Consider the following 16,242-nt stretch of genomic DNA (forward strand, 5'->3'; position numbering starts at 1 on the left):
ATTATTTATATATCATGAATAATGTTCTACAATAAAGTAGATTGATTTCCCGTTTATAATCATGCTTGAAACGAGCCAATTTTTGCGAGAAACCATGGAAACCAGTTATATAAGACTACTGACAAAAAATAAGATCGCAAATTTTTATTTATATTTAATTTATAAAAATGATTATTTATGCACTTTTCTTAAACCGTTAGTAACGGTTTAAGCCATAAGATATTAATTTTCGAATGGAAATATAAAAATCATCGATCTGACTTTTGTCAGCAAACTTATATCATTGGTTTGCAGATATTTATGCCAAAATTTGCTCGTTGCGAGACAAAAAATAAAAAAAAGTTTTAAAAATGGTACATCTGTGAGAGTGCAGCTTTAACAATAACCAAACTATCTAAAGAAATAAATGAACTCTTCATATTCTGGCCTTCACATTATATTTAAGGAATATTACACACCACTGAAGGTCATATGACATTATAAGGACCAGCCAGTCAGCCAACGAAGGTGTATATGGACCGAGGCGTTTACATTTATTGTCAGAATTTATTATTCTTAATATTGATGATAACCTTTGTGTACACTAAGTAAAACCTGGTGCTCAGTATCATTGAATTATTATGGTAAAAGAACGATGAATCGGCCTTTTGGGGGGCTGGGAATGAATAAACATAAATTAGTGTATCTAAGCCGTACTTTTTAATGCAGTTTAATAATACTAAAAGGCATTGAGAGGCATTTTTGTCAAATAGATGTGTTGTAAGTGTATATTGTAACTGTGCATGTTAAAATTTGATTGCTCATCATGTCTTTTTAAGATATGTGTAGTTTGCATATGATTCCCTCCATTTATGGATGTTAACAATAATAAAGTTCATTGTTCATCATTGTTTTTTTTTTAATTTGAGGGAAGCCTACGTTTACCATTCAAATGCTCAGACAGTATTTGGTAAACGAGTTTTAACTACAGTCATGTTTTCATGTTTTTATTTGGCGTGTTAACTGTTGATATCGGGTGCAGTACTGATTGTTTTGATAATTGTTTCTAAAAGTGTACGCTTTCCTCAGCAGAAAGTATACTTTCGGTACGGATAAAAAAACTACAGCATTCAATTCATTTATAAATGACATTTAAATGACGATTTTTTTTCTTCGATTTTTTTATATGAAATTCATAAAACGCAGTTTTTATCGTTGTACATTTTGGTGTGTACATTGTATGACTTGTTCGATAGGGTATTTTTAAAAGCAGGTCAATAGTGATCTACAGCCACTAATGAAAACCCACTTGTTAATTAAAGCGCGTTTTTACACACATACACGTACATTCCGAATATTGATCACGTGATTGCCCTACAAATGACTTTAGCAACCTAGCAACCTATAATGATTGAAATTATATGGACCCACATAAACGAGTTCTGAAGCGTAGTTATATTGTGCAAAATCAAGAGCGCAGATTAAACTGGCAAAGATTTTTATCAATTCATTTTTTTTTTATAAATATGCTAAAACAACACAAAGGCACCTTAAATATACGTTTTAATATATTTTTTTGCCGTTTTGAAAACACTGCAAATTATCATGAACAAAATTTGGAAGGTAGTTCTCTTTAAATGTGTTTCACGTTAAAAGGATGTGTTTTTAGTGGCAACTGACATGACTTCACTTCCGATTAATCTTGAAAACGACGACATTTCGCTGGTTTATCTAAAATGAGTCTGATGGAAATGTCTGAGACGTTCTGCAGGTTAGTGAAAGTAGTCCCGCGAAATTGACACAAAGTTGATTACGGACACATGTGAACAATAGAAATGTATCGGGAATTCAATTTACGTATGTTTATCCTACGTGGTGATATCAAAAACTAGTTAATTCTAAATAAAATTATTCATATTACTTAAACGAGTTGCGGAATCGAGAAAAAACCTCTGTTCAAAGCATTAACATGAATCAGTTGTCATTTATAAAAATATAACCTTTTTCGTGAGTATATTTTTTATAATTATGAGTGTGTTCATCAAAATCGCTATAATAAATAGAAAGGCAGAAAAGCACACGTCATTGCAATATATTACTGCTTTTATTTGAATTATTTTTATACGTTTTATGCAAAAGTGTGCAATTTACTGCCTTCTAAAGGCTGTTTCCCCTTGCGAAAACTGTCCATTTTTCCCAAAATTGTATAATTTTTTCCCTATCTGATAAATGCCGATTACGTTTATGAATTAAAAGGCAATGAATTTCTTGAAATATAAACATAATGTGGACAAGACCTAGTCTTTCACAGCATACTATATTCATAAAAGAGCTCAAACATGTATATTTTCCATTATATTAGCTATTTTGGCCTGATTTATATAGAACAAATCTCACAATCAGTCAATAATTGTATACAATTGTCTCTTATTCAATTCGTATATATTGAGGTCATATTGACTACGTTCTTGTTGACGGTACTCTATATTGATGTAAAACTTTGAAAAGCCACTGAGTCATGTCTTCATTTGTTATCTGAGCCGATGTAGCATAAAATAATTAAGGTATAATACGCACCAATTTTGACAGCAAATAAAGTAAGAATGTGATTAAGGTGATTTTATTAAAGGCATAAACTTATCACTATGAAAGTCGGTTATCTTCCATAGTATTGAAACAATACCAGTTCAGGTTCAGGTCCAAGATGGTACGTTAATTTGAGAGTGTTCACCTTGGGTGGGGCAATTAAGCGTGCTTCCCATCCCCAAAAGAACGTCACAAATAAGTCTCAACGTTGATATAAGGGATTTGGGGTATTCCCCTTCGAGAATATAGTCTAAAATGGTACAGTGTCGAGCAGTAAACATAATAATTGTTCCACGGATATCAAAACGACGCTGCAGTCGTAGATACCTCTAAATTACGTAACGCCGACAGCACATGGTCTCCAACAGTTCTTTCTGCAACAACAACAAACAGACGGAAAATAAACCAAACAACTTATTTACAGATGGTCCAAGCGCAATATCCCTATCCCCTTCTGCAACCTCGTATACGAATACAGAGGGTGACACTCTAGGAAACATTACCTGCTCAACACTTTGTCACCCAGAATGTGCGTACACTTGGTCGAAGGTCGGGACTACTGGAACAGAACGGAACAATGCATTCTTAAATCTTGGTTAGCTAACTAGACAAGACGCAGGGTCGTACATCTGTAGTGCTGCAAACCCGAGCTCATCCACAATACGAACCGGTCCCACTGTGGCTGTGGAGGTCATATTTTTTTTTATGTAAGTCGTGTATTGAATACATATATATAACTTTGAATTTACATTTATAAATCTATCTCGTTTTAAGTTACCCGTAGTTTTCAAAACAACATTTAAGATGTTATTGTGAATTTTAACTTTCCTTCTTAGTGTTTTTTTCTGTATTCAACATATTTTAAAGATCTCATGTAAATCATTCAAGAAAGTTGTCAAAAATGGACATTTAATACAGAAGTGGTCCGAGTCTTCCATTACAATAAATACATAAAGGGCAATCCTTCAACTTTCATGTAAATAAATTTAAATTCGTTGCTACAAGATTATGCAAAAACTTTATTTTAAATTGCTTTACTTTATCATCCACAATGGACTTATGAACAATATAGTACCAAGAGTTCCAGCAACTATGCTCTTGTTACCGTCGATCCCAATAACCATGAATGCAAGGCTTTTCATAAAATTGGTTTATATAGATTTGATATGTTTGCTTATTCGTCAATTATTTAAAGGGTTTATTTTGGATAGTCGTTTTTTTGTAGATATATCCGATTTAAGAGTATCTTTCCAACTGTTAAGAATTGCTTGTTTTTAAAATATTTACTTCTGCAATCTAGTTTTGTTTATTTTTGAGCTTATAAAGAATACAATTTCCGAAGTTGCCCGATTTAGATAGAATATCGTTTATGTAAAGTATGTTGGAATTAAATAGAGGACTTTTATTTAATTTTTTATGAATTAATTACCCTATATTATTTCTTTTCTAATATTGAAGTAACGTTTAGGTGTTTTTGTTTGATTAACTGGAAGTTGTTTAAACTGAATCCAATATAATAACAAATGCTTATAGAACAAAGTGACTTTGTTTGTTTTAATAGGTATAGATTTAATGGAGTCTAAATTATTAGGATTTATTAGAAAATTATTTTCAAAATGTTCTAATAATACTGATGGTATAATTTTCCAATTGGCATCAACTGTATTTGGCAGATTAATCACCCATTTTAATGTCAATGTTTTAGAAAAGTTGTTGGGAATTTGGCGCGACGTAATGCAAGGTACGGGAGTGACGTAACGCGCTAAATGTATGACACTTACGTAACGTAACTTCCTGTTTTATTGTTATTCTATGTATTACTTAAAAAAATAAAGGAAACTAACCTACACGACGTGTTTTATCGTGATCACTACAAACAATAGTATTCACAATCTGGCATCTCTAAACCACCTTCAAGTATGTTCGCCTTAACTGTTATACGCTTGATTTTAACCTTTTTTCCACTTCAATGAATTCAAAAACCAGGGAGTTTATAGTCTTCAGGCGTTACCATATTTCATGAGCAAGATATACAAGTTTTGGAAAATGTAAAGATTTTATAACAGTTATTTTGCCAAAGACAGTTAGATTTCTTTTACTCCAAATATTTATCAATTGGTTACATTTATCTATTTTTTATTATAGCTTAAATTTATGTATTCATGTTTATCATTTTCAAAATATACTCCAAAGTGATTTAACGTATCTTGACGTAAACTTTATGTCACTTATATTACTTTATGATTTGCCAATCCAAAGACCTTGGGGTTTTTCCCTAGTCAATTTCCAATCTGATCGATAATATCAAGAACAATTGGTATTTAATTGTGATTCTTAAAAAACCCAGTTGTATCATCAGCAAGTTTAGTACCTTCATAATTTTCACAGTTTCTTGTTGATAAGACTTCAGCTACTTTAATAAAAAGCAAAGCTGAAAGGGGACAACCTTGACGTACATTTAAGGAATGAATTGCGGGGTTGATGTCATTATCGGGATATGAACGCAATTGGGTTGGTCAATGTGTGTGGAGTCCGAAGGACTCCACGCGTACTTTGACCAACCCAATTGCGTCCATATCCCCGATAATGACATCAACCCCGCCATTCATTCCTTATATTTACACCAATAGTTCATTATTTCATTCAAGAATTGTTAAAAAATTCTTCATTTCATTTAAGAAAACCTTTAAGTAATCCGTTCTTACCCATTCTGTAAATAGAACGACCCGACTATAACCGGAGACATGTTTTTTCAAATGACCTCACAATAACGCGGGAAAAGATCAAAAACTTGAAATCACTTTAAAAACGTAAAATTGAAACACTTCTGGTACCATTAAAAAGTTGTAAAAATGGTAAATCTGTGAGAGTGCTTCCTTAACAATAACCAAACTATCTATAGCAATAAATGAAATCTTCACACTCTGGCCTTTACATTATATATACATATTATTTTAAAGATGTAAATAAACAATAAGAACATTCTGGAAAAGTTTGATATATAAAAGTACTGTTGACTCAATTTAATAATATTTCACAAAAAGGTCCTTAGGTTATGATTCTTTAAGGTAGTATATATTGAGACAAAAGCCCTATCAAAAATAAAATAAAGATCGCTTTTGTGACACGTGACATAAATGATGTATTTGTCTAAGATGATATAAGCATTACCAAAATATACTTAACTGTTCTGTTTTGCTTAAACATTTATTAAACGTTACATTAGATATTATGTCTATACAATTGCTCATCTACATACACATTGCGATAGCCTACAGGTGAACATATAATGAGCTCATTAATGTTTGTATGCCATACAAAATGTTGCTTTAAATACACTAATGCTACTTTTAAAGCACGAACAATATTAAAAATACACTCTTGAGAAGTGTGTCAAAGGGTACAACTGTTCAATTGAGGTTGTGAACAGGACCCGTATACACAGTGTTTACATTTATTGTCAGGATTTATCATTCTTGGTATTGATGATAACCTTTGTGTACACTAATTAAAGCCTGGTGCTCAGTATCATTGAATTATTACGGTAAAAGAACGTTGAATCGGCTTTTTTTTGGGGGGGGGGGCTGGGAATGAATCCCATAATTATTGTATCCAAGTTGTACATTTGAATGCAGTTTATAATACTAAAAGGCACTGAGAGGCATTTTTGTCAAAAACATGTGATGTAAGTGTATATTGTAACTGTCAATGTTAAAATTTGTTTGCTCATCATTGTTTTAAGATATGTGTAGTTTGCATATGATTCCCTCCAATTATGGATGTTAACAATAATAAAGTTCATTGTTCATTATTGTTTTTGAAATTTGAGGGTAGCCTACATTTACCGTTCAAATGCTCAGACAGTATTTGGTAGCGAATTTAAACTACAGCCATGTTTTCATTACGTGGTTGTTGCGTTGGGAATATAAAGAGTAATTGCACATCAAAATAAATTTCCTATAACATATCTATTGTTCACAAGTGCCTGATATCATTTGATATTTGGCGTGTTAACTGTGAAATCGGTTGCAGTACTAATTGTTTTGATAATTGTTTCTAAAAGTGTGCGCTTTCCTCTGCTGAAAGTATACTTTCGGTACGGATGAATTCAAATTCCACTACAAGCATTCAATTCATTTATAAATGACATTCAAATGACGATTCCTTTTTGTCTTCGATTTTTTTTATTTGAAATGAACTTCATAAAACGCAGTTTTTATCGTTGTTCATTTTGGTGTGAACATTGTATGACTTGCTCTATATGGAATTTTTAAAAGCAGGTCAACAGTGATCTACAGCTACTTATGAAAACCCGCTTGTTGATTAAAGCACATGTTCACACACATACACGTACATTCCGAATATCGATCACGTGATTGTCCTAAAATGACTTTAGCAACCTAACAACCTATAATGATTGAAATTATATGGACATTTGTCAACGGGTTCTGAAGCCTAGTTATATTGTGCGACATCAAGAGCGCAGATTAACCTGGAGCAGATTCTAATCAATTTATGTTTTTATAAATATGTTAAAAACACCTTAATTCTACGTTTTAATATATTTTTGCAGTTTTGAAAACATTGCAAATTATCATGAACAAAATTATAAAGGTAGTTGCTATGTCTCATAGAACAATGTGAGTCATTTATAAAAAGGTCACTTTCAGGTTATACAAGAACTTTGACAACAAATCATTTTATGAACATCTTTCTCATGTACCGTTCCATCTCACCCATATCTTTGAGGACATGGACGATATTTATTGAGCTCACGAACGCCTACTGAAACAAGTTTGACGAGCATGCCCCAGTTAAACAGAAAACCCCAAAAAGGAATCCACTACCTTATATGAACTCGAGGTACCGTAAACTAATTTACACGGCTCGCCAAGCAAGAAACACCTGTAAGCAAATCAAAACATGGCCATCTGGTTAAACAACACCAAGTTCAGAAATCTCAAAACCAAGGTGAAAAGAGAATATATAACTGTTTATTTCCAAGAACGGTGTAGTGGAGGACCCAAATCTAAGGACTTCTGGCCAACAATGAAACCTTTTCTCTCACAGAAACCCACGAATAAATCAGATAATCAAATAATACTCAAAGACAACATAGGGAATTTGGGTTCTGATCAAAACCTGGTGGCCAATAAAATGAACTCATTTTACATTAATATAGCCGTAAATATTGGAATATCTGGAACTCAGCTTAAAGATAAACACCCTAGTCTTGACAAAACAAAGTAAAACTGCCAAATTCCACCTGACTTTCAGTACACCCCGTTCACCGAAAAAAATACATTGACAAATTAAATCCCCAAAAAGCAACTAGATAGATCTGATTCCTTCCAAAATCATCATTGCTGGCAAAGACACTTTACAGGTTCCCATCCGAAACATGGCCAAGGAAATTATGAGCCAAGGATCATTTCTAAATAGCCTTAAGCTAGCACAAGTTACCCCTATCTTCAAGAAAGATGACACATTTATTGGAAATAACTATAGACCAATCAGCATTTTACCATCAATGTTCAAATTATAGGAACGGGTCATAAGTGAACGACGTATTAGTCATTTTGATAACATTTTTCATCATTTCTGGACAGCATTCAGAATCAGATTTGGATGTCAAACTACACTTTTAAGGCTGGTGGAAGACTGGAAAAAAGCCCTTGATGAGAATTAATATGTAGGCGCAGTTCTAATGGACATCGTAAATGTTCAATGTGCAAATAATACCTTTTGGCTTTAAAAATAAAAGAATTTGAGAATTGTAAGATGTTTCACTAAATATATTTTATCCTTTGTCTTAACGGAAAAGGAGTTTTGTTTTCAGTGGGATGACTTACACCCACTGGACAAGATATGACATTTAAATACCAGAAGAGATTTCAGCAGACTTTCAGAATACAATAACAACTTCAATCAAATAACATTGGCTAATATCTATTTATGATTGTCCCAAATTTATATAACATCTGTCGAACACATATAACTACTTGTGTTTTTTTTCGGCAAGTATTTTGTTTAGGTGTTACGACTTTACTTTTTAAATATACATTGTTTTACAGTGAAATGTGTAATATCAAAAAAGCAGGATAAATATAGAACCTCCTCTTAGCAATCCTTTCCAAAGTGTTTCCCTGTCAAGCTAGATTGATTATTAAGTTTTTTACCAACTACACATCAATCTATAAAGCTGTTATTCCCTTGTATATTTTGCTATTTCAATGTATATGATTACTCTTTAAGTCATACTTTTGAGAGAACTAACCATATTACAGTAGTATATCAAATAGTGGAACCGTGCGCGTGTGGACTGGTCGTGCAGCCGGAAAAACCTGTTTATGCTATCACTGTTTTTCGATGCTTTAATCCAATGTTACTACTTGAATTTTATATGCATGATTATGATAACGAAAGGCTTTTGTAAATACTTGCTCTATCATGTGTCCATCAATGGTTTTATTTCCAGGTCACGAGCTCATTGTTATTTCTTTTGATATTTTATGTCTGTTATTCATGTAAAAAAACCTCATTGAGCTAATGTTTATTGTTAACACATACCCGACTTTAAATAAAGATTCTTGTATCTTGTATCTTGTAACGCAAAAGAATGTCAGATGTCTCAATATTGACGTCAGTGGTATATGTATTCTTGCGAAATTTCCAATTTAACTCAGTCCGCCTAATCGCTACATTTTTTTAACGTTGCACTTACACCACCAGCCTGCGGATACAACTGACAATTTAGTGTTATTGAGAGTATTTTACAGTAACACGCGATTCTATTAGAAGACGAGTTGTGTCCCCTACCTCATGCATATCCAAATCTTTCAATCAATTTTCCCACGGTCTGTTTGAAGTGTAACAGAAGAATGTATTATGGTTGCCGACGATGGGGTCTTACGTGAATGGAATGTGTATTGAGTTGAAACTGAAGTAACGTCAGGGGCCGGTTGCTGAAAACCTCCGTTAGGCTTAACAGACCGTTAAACAGCTTACGTCCGTTAATTTTAACGTTCATTATTGTTGAGTTGCTCAAAAGTTCCGTTAACTTTAACGGCTTGATTTAACGGTCGAACCTGCCGTTAAACTAAAGTGTCGGTAAAATCAAAACGGTTCGGTTTGACGCTTAGAGCCACTGATACTTCGCCCCTTTGATTACCAACCCCTTCCCCTTCAACTATAAGGTCTACTTTGAGTTTTTATTTTGGGAGGGGGGCACAATGGAATTTACCATTGCATCAGAAATTACATTAGCGAAGAGAATTGTGAGACAATATCAATAATTGCTTAAAGTATCTGTGGAAATCCTAATTAAAACGGGGCTTATTGGTCTCTTGGTTGGTGATATTACCAAAAAAAACGAAACACCCTGAAAATACTGCATATACAGTATTGTACATGCTTCAACAGTTTCTGGAAGGCTCGGTACAACAGTTGCAAGTATCCGGATGTACGAGTAAAAATTTGACATCTTTCTCCTTTTGTAAATAACCTACGCTCTGATTTATAGTTGACAGATGCATATGAGTGTGCAATGGGGGAAGCTTGGATCCATACTATATTGTTTGCGATGAGGCTATGGCGTGTTTGAGGGGCTGGAAGGAGGCGCCAACAAAAGTGTATTTCATATAAATTTGAATACCGGAATATACTTCTATTTTAATATCCGTATACTTTATTGTATGTGAAAAGGGGATCGCTATTTGGGGAATGGGAAACGAGGGGTGATATGAAAAGGTCTTCTATGCAACTTTAATTCGAAAAAAAACCACTTTGATATTTACAAAAGAGTGTGCAAGGGGTGAGGGAGGCTTGGTTCATTCTATAGTGAGAGTGAAGGGGTATTTCATTTGTGAGGGGCTTTTGGGTTCTAGTAATATTTAACAAATTAAGTAAAAGAGAGTGAGCAGCGGGATGTGGGAGGCTGGAAATCATGCTAAATAGCGTGTGTGTGGTGGGTAAATCGTGTGTGAGGGCGGGGCTATATTGAAGGTTTTTAATGCTACTTTAATTTCCGTAAATCATTGTAAGTTCTATAAATACATATAATTTAGTGTTTAAGGGGTGGGGGAGGCCGGGGTCTATACTGTATGGTGTGTAAGGTTGGGTAAATCGTTTTGAAGGGGATTGGAGAGGTGGGAGGTACTAAAAAATGTTCGCAAAAATTATTTTAATTACCAATAAAATGTAATGTTATTTTCCTATCAAATACAATATTGTGTGCGAGGGGTTGGGAGGCTCGGGTTCATACTATATAGTGTGTGTTGGGGGTATGTTGTGTTTGAGTGGGTGTAGGGGGATGTTTTGTCATATAAAATATTGCATGCGAGGTTGATGTGGGAGGCTGGGGTTCATACCATATTGTGTGTGAGTTTATATATTATAAATATGTATACATATATAAATATATATATATATATATATATATTTATATATATAAATAATTGGTATGTTTATCAAGAATTGTTAGGTACCGCCTTGGAACTGTCAGTAAAATGTAAATTTACTAGGGGTTTAAACCAGTTTATGTGCACAAACCTCACTCTTATCCCAACAATTCTTAATAAAGATAAAACGAAAAAGATAAATCTTATCAAAGTATGCATTAACTTGATGAAACTTATCAATAAAACAAATAATAATAAAAAAACGAAATGGTAAACCCCAAGTATTTCAATGATTAGAGATCCCAACTCTTTCTGCAGACGGAGTACATATATATATATTTATATTTATATATATAAATAATTGGTATGTTTATCAAGAATTGTTAGGTACCGCCTTGGAACTGTCAGTAAAATGTAAATTTACTAGGGGTTTAAACCAGTTTATGTGCACAAACCTCACTCTTATCCCAGCAATTCTTAATAAAGATAAAACGAAAAAGATAAATCTTATCAAAGTATGCATTAACTTGATGAAACTTATCAATAAAACAAATAATAATAAAAAACGAAAAGGTAAACCCCAAGTACTTCAATGATTAGAGATCCCAACTCTTTCTGCAGACGGATGGAAACAATTCAGAGCACCTTCTGCAAATACTTTTCAAAGATACGATGCAGTCATCGTTAGAAACCAAAAACATCACACACAGTCTGCCTTATAAAATAAAAAGGTTTAAAACTGTGTGATCATAGAGTTTCATAATAAAAAGCATCATTGTACTATAACTGGGAACAAATAAAGAAAAACATTATTAAGAATAAAAGCGATAGTATATGCTATTCTCTCCTTCCAAATGATTTGAAAATGTAAAATATTTGAAGAAATTTAAGTCACAGCCAAAGCACTCGGAGTCAGTCAACAAGTGTCCGCCAAAAACGGTTTTAAAGATAACATGAATTAGCAATTTTTTTATAAAAATCAAAGCACTGAAAGTTTAGTTCTGATGCTATATTCAACCCAATATTTTGTTTCAGGTATTCATCTTCACAAACAAGAAGGCAAGTGCTCTTCAAAATATTGCCTTTATATCCACGGTTTGAATAAAATCCAAGTAATTCATTAAGTCTATCTGCCCAACAACCTGCTGGAAACATTTTAATTTTACGAATTTTCTTTAAAACATTACCATAAAAATCGGGATGAGCAATACTATCAGCAATGAGCGATTTAAGACTACTATTGTACTTTGATATGAGATTATAATGACCATTAACACATTTTGAGAAACTTTTTCCTTAATTTTAAATATCGGAAACTCTGTTTTAGAAGTTTTTGGGTCATAAGTTTACTGCGAGAGATTTTTTTTACATCTGTACATATTCTAGCAAATCGTATTAACTGTGCAATAAAAACACCATACCATGGTGAAATAGGAACATCACCATCTAAAGAAGGGTAATTAATTATATTAAAATTAAAATCATCACGTTTATCATAAAGATTGATGCTCAATATATATTCCTTTACGTCTAGTTGCAAATCTAAATAGGATGCTTTTAAAACGGATGTATTAGATTTATTAAGTTGCAATTGTGAAGGGTGTATCGAATGAATGTTATCTGTAAACACAGGATTATCTTAACTTAGAATATCATCAATATATCTAAACGTGCTATTGAAATTATCAACAAGAGCTAGATCTCCAGACTTAAATAATTTTAACATAATTATATTCACTTTCATAGCAGTATAAAAAGAGGTCTGCAAGTAAAAGGTGCATAATTGGCTCCCATTGGAATTCCAATAGTTTGCTTAGGCCACACCAAATTAATAACTTGTTCATCGAATTTCCCGCACCTATTTCTTCAGAAAAGCAAAAAAAAAAATTTTTTTTACGAGCGCTAATTTATTTAGTGGAATGTAGCCTTTTCCCTTATCACCGCGTCGTATTCGATCGTAATAATCATCAATGCACCGGCTCAATCATGCAGCCGCTCTAATAAGAGTCTATGAACGATATAGACCCAGATACAAGCGTCTAGATGACCGAGACAAAAACACTTCCTGATTCTTGAAAATTACGTCAACATTTCAACAAATGACAATTCTACCACCATTTAAAGTTTGATTAAATTTTGGACAAATGTGTTTGTTTTAATATGGCTCCCGCTAAAAGCAAACGTATATATACTGGGCAAGAGTTGCTGAATTTTATCGTGAATGACAGTGAATTTGGTTCGGACATGTTTGACGGGAATTCGGATGACCGTTACAGTGAAAAGAAAGTTTCCAATCGGTCATCTATACCTTCTAGACCTGTCCAGGTAAAACTTCAGGTGTGTATTTAACTTCTTTGTTGTTTTGCTGTTAATATAGCAAATATGATGTATTTTTTTGTATTATTTGTTCCTTCAAAAATATACATTTTATGATTTATGCATATTTGTTTTTATTTTGCTACAGATCAGAGTATAGTGTTTATTTAATTTATATGCAATGCATGTACATTAATAGAAAAATAAAGTTCGGCCAAGAAACGAGCACCACCTTTCTTGTGTTATCATCAAACTGTTTCAGTAATGCATACTGCATTATACTACAATGAACATTTATGTATAATATTGCTTATTAAAATTTCAGATTCCTCCGACGCAGCGGATCATGAAATTCCTGTCCGCATGAGGCAACGAGGGCGTGCTTGGGGTGGAGGCCTTGGTCGCCGATGAGTCAATGTTCGTGGACAGTAGGATGACGCTAAAAATTAACCTGACTGATATTCATGCGTGCTTCATGCAATCCCATGAGTTTTACCATTCACACAAAAAACATCAAACAAGCCGGATTGTGTATATTTTGTAAATATTAGTCAAAAAGGATAAAAAAGGTGTCAGACTGTGTGATTGGAAAAGGTATTAATCACACTTTGTGTTGCGAATAAATGTTTGTAGATGTTTTAGATGTTCATGTGTATATTTAAACTATATATGGAAATCATTCAAGTGTTAAATATTTATGCTGATTGGTTTTTGTCTATGAAAAAATATTGCATATTCTTGTATTTTCTTGAAATATTATTTTGCTATGTATGAAAATTGACACAATCAGTATTTGCAGTACAACATAAGTAAAAGTGTCTTTTGTATACATGTTTATGTTTTCTATTACTTGTCCTAAATTTGAACAAGATATCTAAAAAAAATAAGGAAAATCTGCAAGTTTAAAAAAGATAGGCGTTAAATTCTGAGAAAGCCTAAAATCAATCTGGCACTGGCTGGAATTATCTGTGACATATTTTCAGCTGAAATGGTTTACAATACGGTGTAGGTTTTTTGTAAATTCTTTTCTTCGAACTTAGATGGCTACCAATGCCAATCGTGTACTCAAAGCAAGAGTGATAGATGTAGTTTATGTTTGATTGCAAATGATTATATTCATTTTGTGAGTTATTTTTCAAGTCACCTTGTCTAGTTATTTCCATGGGATGAGATATGACTATGTATTTTAATGGAGATTTTTTTTTAACCAAGTTTTCTTAAGGAAAAGTGGAAAACCTACTTAATAGATTTGGATATGCCATTGGGCAGGCAGGTGGATGTGACCACTGGCGCTTGTGTCCAGGCTTTAACTTAGCCATGCATAGGGTATTTTGAAAAAAAATATATAAAAAAAGGTTTAAAAAAATGGAAAACTGTGGTTTGGGTTCTCTCATTTATGAAATAGTTTAAAGAAATACATTTGCTTGATCTCAAATAGCATTTGTTTGATCTCAAAACTAATATTTGTATATAATTATCTTTAAGTGTTATCATTCTTTCACTGGATGTTATCCTTGTACTGTTTACAATATCATTGTTTAGTTAATAAGTGAATAAAATGTGAGCAAAAGTGATTTAAATGACTATATATATTTGTTCGCTCTTCGCTCGCTCCTCTTTTTTGCTAAATGCAAAACAAATATTTTTATTATTATTTCGCTCGCTCGCCCCATTATTTTTTGGAAAAAATCCGATGAACAAGTGATCAATTTGGTGTGGCCTTATATAAATATTTACCAAATTTAAGAAAAGAATTATTGAGTACAAAATTTAAAACTTCAATGACATCTGTGCATGTCCAATAGATATATTTATCTGAGCGATCATTAGTAAAAAAGCCTTATTAACATTAACTGCCATGTAAGTAGTTTTCTCCCTCGCAAAAGTTTTTTCGATAAGAGGAGTCAATTTGTTTGTAACTAAAGATTGTGGAATAGATGTACAGAGCGTTGAAAAGTCATAAGTATTAAGTACTGAGACTTTATACCCTCTATTTTCAAAATCATTAACTAAATCTAAATAATTATTGATAGACCAAAAGAGATTAATTCCAGAATTCTCATAAACTTTACTACAGTATTTTTTCACATGAAACTTTATAGCAGTTAAGCAGGATGTAAGTAAAATTGAAACTTGTTTAGTAAAGCAAGAAATAGAATTAACAATAAATCGCGATTTATACGGATTTTTATGCATCTTAGGCAACCAGTGTATTGTAGGAATGTTTTTATGATCATCATTTAAAAGAACTTGAAATTTAGCATTATGATCAATATGATTTTTAATAACACTTTCTTCATCGAGTTGGCTAGAGTTGTTGGTTCTGGAAGATTGTAACTCTCCAATAATAGTATTTACATGATATAAACCTCAAACTATGATTACATTATTAGCTGCTTTATCAGCTGGTACAAATACAAGGTTTTTTTATGTAGGGATTTGATATCCATTATCAACTTTGGAGTTATCGAAATAGACATTGGGGGAAGTGCCAACGGATTATTGATGGAAACCTCTATTTTCTTATCTATTAGGTACAATATTTTATTCATCCACGTTAATAAGGCATTTGGTTCAACCCCTTCTCTTTTGCACCAGCTTTTACTATATTTGGATAAAGTGTCTGTCAATTCTAATTTACATGTATGGACATTAATTTCAGATGCAATCCGGTATTTAGGACCTTTATTAAGCGGTTTTTAAGAAGATTATTTTTAATAAAAGAAAAATCCCCTGTAACAATATGCCCAACAGGGTCGTAGCGGTACATGGAGTCAATACAATCTCATGAAAAAGTTGTATTTCCGGAAATATCATCTTCTGTTACTACTTTATTATAATTAAATATGAAATTTCTAATAGGCTTTTTATATTTGTAACATATCATTGGCATTTCTTTATTCTTAAAGTATTGTGGAATACATTTTTCTACATTTTTATTCTTAAATAAATTATTTAGATT

The sequence above is a fragment of the Mya arenaria genome, chromosome 5 (genome assembly GCF_026914265.1).
Source record: "Mya arenaria isolate MELC-2E11 chromosome 5, ASM2691426v1".
Taxonomy (NCBI): domain Eukaryota; kingdom Metazoa; phylum Mollusca; class Bivalvia; order Myida; family Myidae; genus Mya; species Mya arenaria.